The following is a 10941-nucleotide window of genomic DNA, read 5'->3' on the forward strand; positions in this document are numbered from 1 at the left end:
AAATGTTACTGAAGTAAAAGGAATAGTAATCCGCAGAAACGACCAAGAAATCCCCACCAAACGTTATACTCACCTTCGGAACAAGCGTAATGCCTACTTCGCTCGATTCAGGTTATGTTAAAGTCAATGTGAGACCATATATCCCGAACCGCAGACCATGTTTCAAGTGCCAAAGGTTCGGACATGCTTCACATGCATGCTGCGGCCAAGCAACCTGTACTAAATGTAGCTCCAATGATCACCAATCTGACAACTGCACCTCTTCGCCACATTGTGTTAACTGAAAAGGAGATCATCTAGCTTAGTCGCGGTCTTGCCCTTGCCGAAAAAAAAGAAGTAATTGCACTCACTATTAAGGAAAAAATGTCGTTCTGTGAAGCAAGAAAGCGATTGTCGTACTTTTCGCGAAGAAGTTATGCCGATGTCACTCAGGTGGGGAATCCTGGGGAATCCTGCGTTGGTAGCCCACGTATAGCAAGCTCTTAAATTTCAAACAAGCGAAAGCCAAAGCGCGAGTTATTCGAAGACAGGCTGTAAAATCATCACGGCAAAAATATATATCTTCAATTAGTAGTACGGTCACATCAAAACCAATGGGGGACCTGGTGAGGAAATTTAGAGGAGAGTACTCATCTTACACAATACCACTACTGACATGACCAGCCATACAAACAACACTACAGGACCATATCAACTTATTAGGTGAACACTTTTCCGACATCTCCAGCTCAGCAAACTATTCAAATACATTGTTAAAATATAAAGACTCAGCGGAGAAACAGAGAGTGCCCACCACTGGAGCTTCCGTTGAAATGTACAATAACCTACTCACAATATGTGAATTGAACAAAGTTCTTTCTGCCGCTAAAAATACGGCAACAGGTCGTGACCGTGTCCACTACACAATGCGGGCACACCTGTCTCAAACATCAGTAGGGGCACTTCTTAAATTTTTCGACAATATACTTGAGTCTGGGGTAATGCCTGCAGATTCGAAAAATGCGGTAGTGGTGCATTTTCTAAAATCTGGTAAACCAGCAAGATCACCTAGCAGCTATGGACTCATTGCATTAACAAGTTGTCTAGCCAATTCCTATGAGAGCGTCATTGCATTAACAAGTTGTCTAGCCAATTCCTATGAGAGCGTCATAAACATCAGACTCACATTCGACCTTGAAACAAGGAAGTCTAGTACACATGCACCAGTGCGGATACAAAAAGGACTGCTCCACCATTGACCATCTCGTGTTATTAGAACAGGAAATACGTGACGCGTTTCTACACAAACAATACTGTCTCGCGCATTTCTTCGATTTATAGAAGGCGTATAATACGACGTGGCGATATGGAATCTTGAGAGACCTGGCTGACCTGGGACTTCGCGGCAGAATGCCAAATTATCTATGGGATTTTATGTCAAATAGAACATTTTAAGTACGTCTCGGCACAATAATGTCACGCACCTTTGCACAAGAAAATGGCGTTCCACAAGGCTGCATTCTGAGCACGACACTTTTCATAGTCAAAATGAGCTCTGTTAATAATATTCCATCCTTTGTTATGTACTCATTATATGTCGACGATTTGCAATTGGCTTGCCGCGCTTCAAATCTACCCACCTGCGAAAGACAGCTACAAATAACGATAAATAATTTGACACAATGGGTTGACAAAACTGTTACAGTTCTCTTTTTCCAGAATCAAGGGTTAAACTGCACTCCAGTTCTCACTTCGTATGGTACAACGCTGCCGGTCAAAGAAGACTACAAATTTTTGGCGTAACATTTGACACAATACTGAATTTCTCTGGCTCACAATTACGCAACTACAATTAAAGCAAATAAAGCGCTAAATATTCTCAAGGTTTTATCGCACAAGCACTGGGGATCTGACCGAACATGTCGATTACGTATATACCGTTCTCTTGTACGTAGCATCCTCGATTACGGTAGTGTAGTTTATGGTGCAGTTAGGGAGTCCTACATTAAGCGACTTGATCCAATTCACAATCTCGGCCCACGACTGGCGAGCGGTGCCTACAGAACCTCACCTGTAAAAAGTTTATACGTTGCTGTGAGCCGTCCTCACAGCACCGCAAAGCACGACTAACACTTTCCTACATACTGAGAATTCGGTCAACACCACAACATATATGCTACAGCGTCGTAACACAGTGCAAATCATGGGTACACTATACAAACAAACCGAACATGATTCAACCACTTATCTCAAGACACAAAGAATACTGTCAGACTTATGATTTTCCTCATGAGGTCCTGCAGGTTGCCGAAAGGACACGAGATTGCCCCCATGGTACAACATTTCACAGCTATGTGACCGGCCCCTTTAGGGGCGTCTGCGTCAGCAGGCGTTTGGTGTGTTGCAACACCACGTACCCGAGCACATGAGGGTTGGACCCGCCCGCGTGTAGCCGTGCGCGGCTTAGCCGTGTCTGGGGAAAGGGAGATCCTGGAGGTTGAGCCGACGCTGGGTGTCTGGACCTTTAAGGCCCCCCGGCGGAGGCAACACACCTCTTTGGCCTCTGCTTCACATAGATGGCACCTCCAGACTGACCCACCTGGAGGAAATCGGCAGTCGCCTTTTCCTGTCCCTCAATTCAATCTTTTGCTTTCCCTCTCGCTGTCGCTTCTTTCCTGTCTTCTGATCGTTTCTTCTCACTTCCGAATTTCAAGGCGGCAAGGGTTAACCTGGTGTATGTATCCAACCTTGGGTATATTATATTAGGTTATAATAGGTTATATATTAGGTTATAATAAGTACTGCATTTCTTCTTGGGGTAATACGCAACTCACTTGGCACCCCTGCAACACACACAAAACCAAGCTTTGAGAATAATAAGTTACAGCCATTTTTCATGTAGTGCTCTGCCATTACTCCGCACATATAATATTTTGTCCGTAGTGGATTTAAATAAATGTTGTCTTAGTGTCCTGACGTATAAATTTTGTCCAGGAGAATTACCAATTTCGTTGATATCAAAAGACCAAACCTCCCATTTCACTGGCACTCGATTTTCACACCATAATAACTACCTCCTACCGAAACCAAGGACTAACTACGACAAACTTACTGCGAACTTTTTGGCAACATCTATATGGAATTCACTACCTTCCTCCATTAAATCATCTCCTTCCATTCATTTATTTAAGAGGAAAATTCGTCACTCCTTGGGGAAGTGATTGTGTTGTATATTTTTTACGCTTCTGTATGTCGAATAATACTCCTTGGATCTGCTTTTCGTGTTTATACTTTGTTGTTATTACTATGACTCGACTTTGTTTGTTCATACTTTCTGTTCCTAGGATTGCTACTGCTGTTGTTAACCGCTTAAAGTAAACTTTTACTATGTATTTTTTGTTGGAGGTCCCTCCTCAGTCTTTGACTATGGGACCTCCTAGAGTTACTTCTGTAAAAAATTTCAAACGCTCAATAAACTGAAACTGAAACTGAATAGCTGCGTACAGCTGGCGTCTGCGTTTCCTTCCTGACTCGTGGCGTCCCCTTGTTGGGCTCGGTGGTGGGCGGCTGGCGTAGCTACTGAAATTAAACTATTCTGCATGGCTAAGACGTCATTCCCCCCCTTTCCTGTCGTCCTCTTTTAAAAAGAGGGCGCACCGAAGAAACCTTTCAGCTATTCAGCCGGCGTAAAGAAACTTTCCCATGCTTTCATGTAATACACAGTCAAGATCCCGAAAAGTCAGAACTATCTCACCTTTTATCGTAGCTAAATGCCTTACCGACACACTAGGTGCTGGCTACAATGTGACAAAAATGAGCAGTGGCGACCTTCGTGAGGTCCGCGGCACTCAACAGCATGGCAAACTCTCCAATCTCCTAGCATTCCGTAATGTAGCAGTCACCGTTACCCCCACCGATCACTGTACACATGCAAAGGAGTCATCTCTGATGAAGATCTATTGACCTTAAGTGAGGAAGAGCTCCCGGAGGGCTGGAAAGAACAAAATGTCATTCAAGTGCAAAGAATAAAGATCAAGCCAGGCAACCAAGACATTCCAACTAAGCATCTCATCCTTACCTTTGCATCGAGCGTGCTACCAGAAACCCTAGAAACGGGATATACGAAACTTAGAGTCAGGCCTTACATCCCAAACCCCCGAAGATGCTTTAAGTGTCAGAGATATGGCCATGGTTTGCAAAGCTGCCGTGGCCGACTTGCCTGTACAAAGTGTGGCGAACACGAACACAAATCCAACAACTGTAATGGCACATTCCACTGTCCCTACTGTGACGGTGGACACGCAGCATACTCTCGAACCTGCCCCACATGGAAAAAAGAAAAAGACATAATCACAAGGAAAATCAAATAAAACATCTAATTTCAAGAAGCGCGGAAATGTGTTTCATTTTTTCATACCTCAGGGTATGCTGGTGCAAAGCGCAAGGGGGCAACGTCGCAGCAGACTCCGGCTCCAGCCTAGCCCACAACCAGTGTGGTTGCGGACTTGCCACCAGCCCCCCTGGCGCCAGCAGCCATCGCTACTGCGCCGTCCCTGAAGGAGGGACCATGGACCTCTGTGTTGGTGGCCTCCAGGACCCTGCTTTTCGAGGCAAGGCCTACGGTGAAAACACCCCGCTCGCCTGACCGGAAGTCCAGCGGCTCCCAAGAGTCGATGGACACAACCCCGAGCCAGAAGGCGCATCTAGCGCGTCGGGAGCAGTGCGAGTCTCGCGACCGCTCCAACAAAGACAAAACCCGCACCATAATCACGGGGCCTGCAAACTCCTCTTGACACACAGCATAAAAGCACGAACAATATAGTTGCACAAATAATACACTGGAACGTTAGAGGTCTTATCCACAACCTCGATGGCATTAAAGAACTCTTGCACAAATATAACCCAAAGGTGCTGTGTGTTCAGGAGACACATCTTAAATATACACAAACAAACTTCTTCGTCAGTACACCATATACCGTAAAGACCGCAACGAGGCGAATACCTTGTCTGGCGGTTTAGCAATAGTTGTGGACAAGTCCGCAACTTGTCATGATGTCGCCCTTCAGACGCCCCTTGAGGCAGTATCAATTCGGGCAATTCTCTTTAATAAATCGGTCACAGTATGTTCCTTATACATACCCCCAATCAATTATCATGTCGGAAAAAGTGATTTTTATAAACTTATTGACCAGCTTCCTGACCCCCCCCCCTACATACTCGTAGGCGATTTTAATGCCCACAACACCATGTGGGGAGACCCGCGATATGAAGCGAGAGATCATTTAATTGAAAATTTTCTAGTGAACTCGGGTGCATGCCTCTTCAACAAGGAGCCAACGTATTACATTATTTATAATAATTCATATTCATCAATAGACCTGTCTATTGGCTCGGCTTCAATTTTCCCGGACTTGCAATGGCATGTAATCAAAAATCCCTATGGAAGTGACCACTTCCCTGTAATGTTAAATTCAATGCCTCATCATGAATGCCCCCTACGTGCACCGCGGTGGAAACTAGCCTCCGCCGAATGGAATTATTTTAAGGAAGCAACTTACTTATCACGAGATCTTATCACTGATTTTAACATACACAATGCAGTAGCATATTTTAATTGTTTTATAATCGACGCAGCTGAAAAGTTCGTCTCAAACACAAGGTCTCTCTTGTAAAAGACGGGTACCCTGGTGGAATGAACAGTGCAGACTGGCGCGAAATAAACAAAACAAAGCGTGGGGTTTGCTGCGTCGCTCCCCGACTGCAGAAAACCTCATAGAATTTAAACTCGCAAAGCCACAAGGAAGGCGCACACGGAGACAGACAAGGAGGGCTAGCTGGGAGAGGTTTCTCTCGGGCATCACTTTCTGCACACAAGAGTTAGAAGCATGGAATGGTGTAAGAAAGATAAAGGGGCAAGGAATCCACCCTTTGCCCCTAGTGGACGACCAAGGGACTACCTTGGAAGACCAGGCCAACGCTCTGGGCGAACACTTCGAACATGCATCAAGCTCCACACATTACACAAAATCATTCCTCAAATATAAACAATTAGCCGAACTTAAAGCACTGGATCGTAAATGCCGTCCGAATGAACCATATAACCATCCTTTCAATATTGCCGAGGTTAAAGCTGCATTGAGCACATGTACAAGCTCTGCACCAGGAGCTGATAGAATTATGTATGACATGATTAAGAACCTACACAGACACACAAATGACACTTCTGGCACTTTTCAACTTTATTTGGGCTGCCGGATACCTCCCACCTTCATGGAAGGAAGCTACTGGTATTCCCCTCTGGAAGCTGGGTAAAGACCGTTCCTTGGCGGCAAGTTATCGCCCGATAACTCTTACGAGTTGTCTGTGTAAGCTATTTGAAAAAATTATTAATCGTAGATTGATACACTTCCTTGAATTGAACAATATGCTTGATCCCTATCAGCGTGGCTTCAGAGAAGGGCGGTCCACGACTGATCATCTTGTTCGCGTTGAAGGAAATATCCGTGATGCATTTATACATAAACAGTTCTTCTTATCGATATTTCTCGATATGGAAAAGGCGTATGACACAACGTGGCGGTACGGGATCTTGCGAGACTTATCGGTAATGATTGTTCGTGGAAATATGTTAAAAGAAAGCTATTGTTCCAAATGTACTTTCCGCGTTAAAATCGGCAATGTATTGTCGCGACCTTTTATGTAGGAAACTGGTGTACCTCAAGGAGGTGTGCTCAGCTGCAAGCTCTTTGCCGTGAAAATGAACACTCTTCGTGTTTCATTACCGCCAGCCATTTCTTGTTCTTTTTACGTAGACGACATACAGATAGGTTTCAAATCCTGCAACCTTACAATATGCGAGAGGCAAGTACAACAGGCCTTGAACAAAGTGTCGAAATGGACAGACGAAAACGGATTTAAAGTGAACCCCAACAAAAGTTCTTGCGTTCTTTTCACGAGAAACAAAGCGCTCATTGCAGATCCCTCTACTGAAATGTATGGTCAGCGAATACCTGTGAACAAAGAACACAAGTTCTTAGGCATCATACTTGACTCTAAACTAACATTTATTCCACACATAAGGTATCTCAAGGTCAAATGCTTAAAAACAATGAACTTACTGAAAGTTTTATCCCACACAACATGGGGCAGCGACAGGAAATGTTTAATGAATCTTTACAAGAGCCTCATCCGATCACGGTTGGACTACGGTGCCGTGATCTATCATTCTGCAGCCCCGAGCGCGCTAAAGATGCTAGATCCGGTCCACCATCTAGGAATTCGACTGGCCACAGGCACTTTCAGAACAAGTCCCATTGAAAGTTTGTATGTAGAATCAAATGAGTGGACACTTCATCTGCAGAGAACATACATCAGCCAAACATATTTTCTGAAAGTTCACTCTAATTCTCAACATCCGTGTTTTAACACCGTTAACGATATGACATATGCTACACTCTTTCGTAATCGTCCCTCTGTAGGACAGCCCTTTTCACTTCGTGTGAGGGAGCTTAGTGATGAAATGCATGTCCCACTCCCCTAGCTTCGCCTAATGCATCCAGCTAAGCTGCTACCTCCTTGGAAGTGGCAGCTGATACAATGTGACATAGCTTTCATGCAAGTTACAAAGCACGCTCCAGAGACTGAAATCTAAATGTATTTCCTGAAATTCCAGTACAAACACTCCTCCACGGAATTCTACACAGGTGCATCGAAGTCACACGACGGGGTGTCCTATGCCCATAGGACACCCTCCAGCGAGGATGCTCCGGCGTCCTCCGGAGCATCCTCGCTCCGGAGGATGCCGCTGCGATAATTGTGTTGCATACCACATGCCACCAGACCCTTGTGTTTCAAGGGCTCTAAGGAGGCAGTATTGCTCTAGCCAATCTTATAACCTGATATATTTTTACACATCGTATCATTCCTTTTAAATGCATCTCAATGTTCACAGCGCACGTCATACGCCGTCGCCATATTCTTACTATACAGATTTTACGTACTTTAGAGCGACTATCTTTAAGGCCCCTTTACAGCCACATCACTCCAGGCTCACATAATTCACTAAGTGTACTGCGAACGCATTACGATGGGCATGGCGCTCTTTGGCCATACTTGGCCCTTGCGCCATTAAAAATCAAACATTCATTCATCCATTCATTCAGCTATGTGACCGGACACTAACTCATCTAAAGAAAGAAGACATTCGACAAGAACACATAATACAAGAGTTTCGAGCTACTCAAGAAAAATATAAAAATACGCGGAATTTCACACTGATGGCTTAAAACACAAGAATGCGTAGGCGTCGGAATAATAATAAATTGGGAAAATAGCATTCGGATAAATAATTTTTCTTCAGTCTTTACCGCCCAAGTTTTTGCGATATGGATGGCAGTAAAAACAAGTACCACCGACAAGCAGGTCAATGCTATCATGTCTACCGATTCGTTAAGCGCACTCAGAGCTCAGACCTACGCGTCTGAAGCCCTGCTTGGCGATATTCTAAAGATGTTGGCCTATAATGAACACGGAAGAACCATACGATTCTGCTGGGTCCCAAGCCATGTTGGAATACCAGGGAATGAAGCAGCAGATAAATGCGCGTTCAGGGCAACGCACAAAGGCATAACGCAAACAACGCTTCCATACAAAGACAGTATCCGAGCGATTCATAAGGCCCTGGCATGAAAGTGGCAACTAGAATGCGACTCTTACAGAAATAACAAGTTACACACAATAAAACCCCTGCTTGTCGAGTGGAAGGCGTGCAGTCACCAGCAACGCTTCTATGAGGGGATCCTATGTGGACTAAGAATAGGGCATACACACATGACACACACTTTTCTACTTGAAAACGAAAACCCGCCAGCTTGCGAGAAGTGCCATGAACCACTCACAGTAATGCACATTATTATGACATGTCCACATACTGAAACACAGAGACGGAAGCTTTTACAGAATTTCAAGAACTTACACATACCTTTACAACCCGCCCCAATACTCGGAGATGAACCGATAGTGCCTTTCACTGACTTGTTGAGCTTTTTAGAAGAAACCGGGTTTTTGCACAGACTCTAAACTAACGCAGCTTTCCCTGCTTTAACATTTGATTTCTTAATATATTGTGGCTGGCGCAGCATGGGCTTAGTCGCTTTTGCGCCATTAAATCCAAATTAACTAACTGACAGTCATGGGGTGTTTTATCGCGACTCTTTTTCTTTGCCAGACCGCTTCTTTTCGAGCTGCTTCGTCATATCCTACCAGCAGGTGTTATCGTACATGACGCGTCTGCTCCCGGGCTGTTTCTTTTCAGTCGTTTGCCTTTCTAGTGTCGGTCAATCGATGCGGCGCTCCATCCTTACGCTCGGCGGCAAAGACTTTCTCTTTTTCTGTGGTTGCGAGGGGGTAAACATACAGGAAAGGGAACTCATCTGAAGTGGTTTTTTCTTGATGCGGCGAGGGACAGCGTTGACATTTTCTGCACAGCTAGATGGCGACACTCCACGTTACTGCGTGCCAGACGCTAAATTGGACGTGTTTCTTTTGCTGTTGTGTCGCAAACCATGATCACTGCGCTCAACTCCCATCCCCGTTCGCCTCTCGTCTGCTTCAGACGCTTGTTATATGTCGTCTGCTGCATATTAGTGCGCATAAATGTGTGTCGTCTTCTTCCAACGGTGCAGACGCTAATGTTTTGTTGTTCTGCTTGTTATTATCAGTCTGTACTTCAGCGCAATCTCATCAGCAGCATGTTAGGTACAAAAAAAAGTTGCAGTATCGTCCCAGAGACGAAGCATCGATTGCGATAGCAAATTATAGACAGCCATGCGAAGTCAGGATATATTTATCGGCCGTATAAACTTGGAAACATTCGCTTACTAACTAAATTATCAAGCATGCTGTCAGCGCGCACAGACACATCGCACTCGATGACAGCGAACACTCGCTGTGAAAACGCTGGTGTAAGGAAGCGCGGAAGCAGCAGCGAGCGAAGTGATCTTCGTGCTGTCTATTGCTTTAATGCAAACTGAGCGGCGACAAGACAGCGCACGCATAGCTACGAGCCGTGGGCCTACCTAGACGGTGCACCCAAAGCACCTCACTTTCAAGATAAAGCTTGCGCGACCACGTGATACGAACTTGCTGCACCCGTCGGTGCCATGCGCGCGGCAGAAAACAGCGCGTTTCCTCCCCACTTTTCACCCTTGCGCGCGCGAGATTGAGCCGTGATCTCCCTCGCACATACAGCATACGGTGTTACGGCCCTTGGACTTTATACGGAACATCGCGGCACCGTCGAGGGCAAAAATGCGCCTTGGGTGTCCATATAATTGCTATCGCAATAGAAGCAGAGCTTCGTGTGAAAAACTGTCTTCCGTCAGGCAACCAGACAGCGACAGAAGCAGGTATACCGTCGTACCTTACATTCATGGCCTTTCACACACCAGCGTGCAGCGCACAACACTTCACAGCGTGCAAGTGTTGGTGTTTTCTTGTCGGCGCCTAATAAGCTAGGCCGACTTTGTCGACAGGTCAACTACGAAAAATTCCAGCAAACCGCTTGTAAAAAGAAGCATGCGCACCATTCGTCAAGTGCGAAGCTGGAGTGGTGTACGAAGTGCCTCTTCCCTGTGGACACGCCTACATTGGACAGACTGGTTGTTGTTTAAACGACTGTTTAAGAGAGCACGCCTGTAGCCTTCGCTCCGGTACGGGCAGCAACTTGGCCTTACACTACAGTGAATGTGATGTGTGCCGTACTAAGAAGCCTGATTTTTCACGGAGCGCGATACTCAAACGCTACAATGGCTCTTGTGCACCCGAAATTTTTTGAGGCTGCCGCTATCGCAGCGAATGGTGAGTCTTGCGTCAGCACTCCGTCTTTGGCCTTAACTGAGGCAGTACTAACATATGTTAACAACCACGATGATCCCAGGGAAATCTAATCGGCATCTCATTCTT

The sequence above is a fragment of the Dermacentor variabilis genome, chromosome 7 (genome assembly GCF_050947875.1).
Source record: "Dermacentor variabilis isolate Ectoservices chromosome 7, ASM5094787v1, whole genome shotgun sequence".
Taxonomy (NCBI): domain Eukaryota; kingdom Metazoa; phylum Arthropoda; class Arachnida; order Ixodida; family Ixodidae; genus Dermacentor; species Dermacentor variabilis.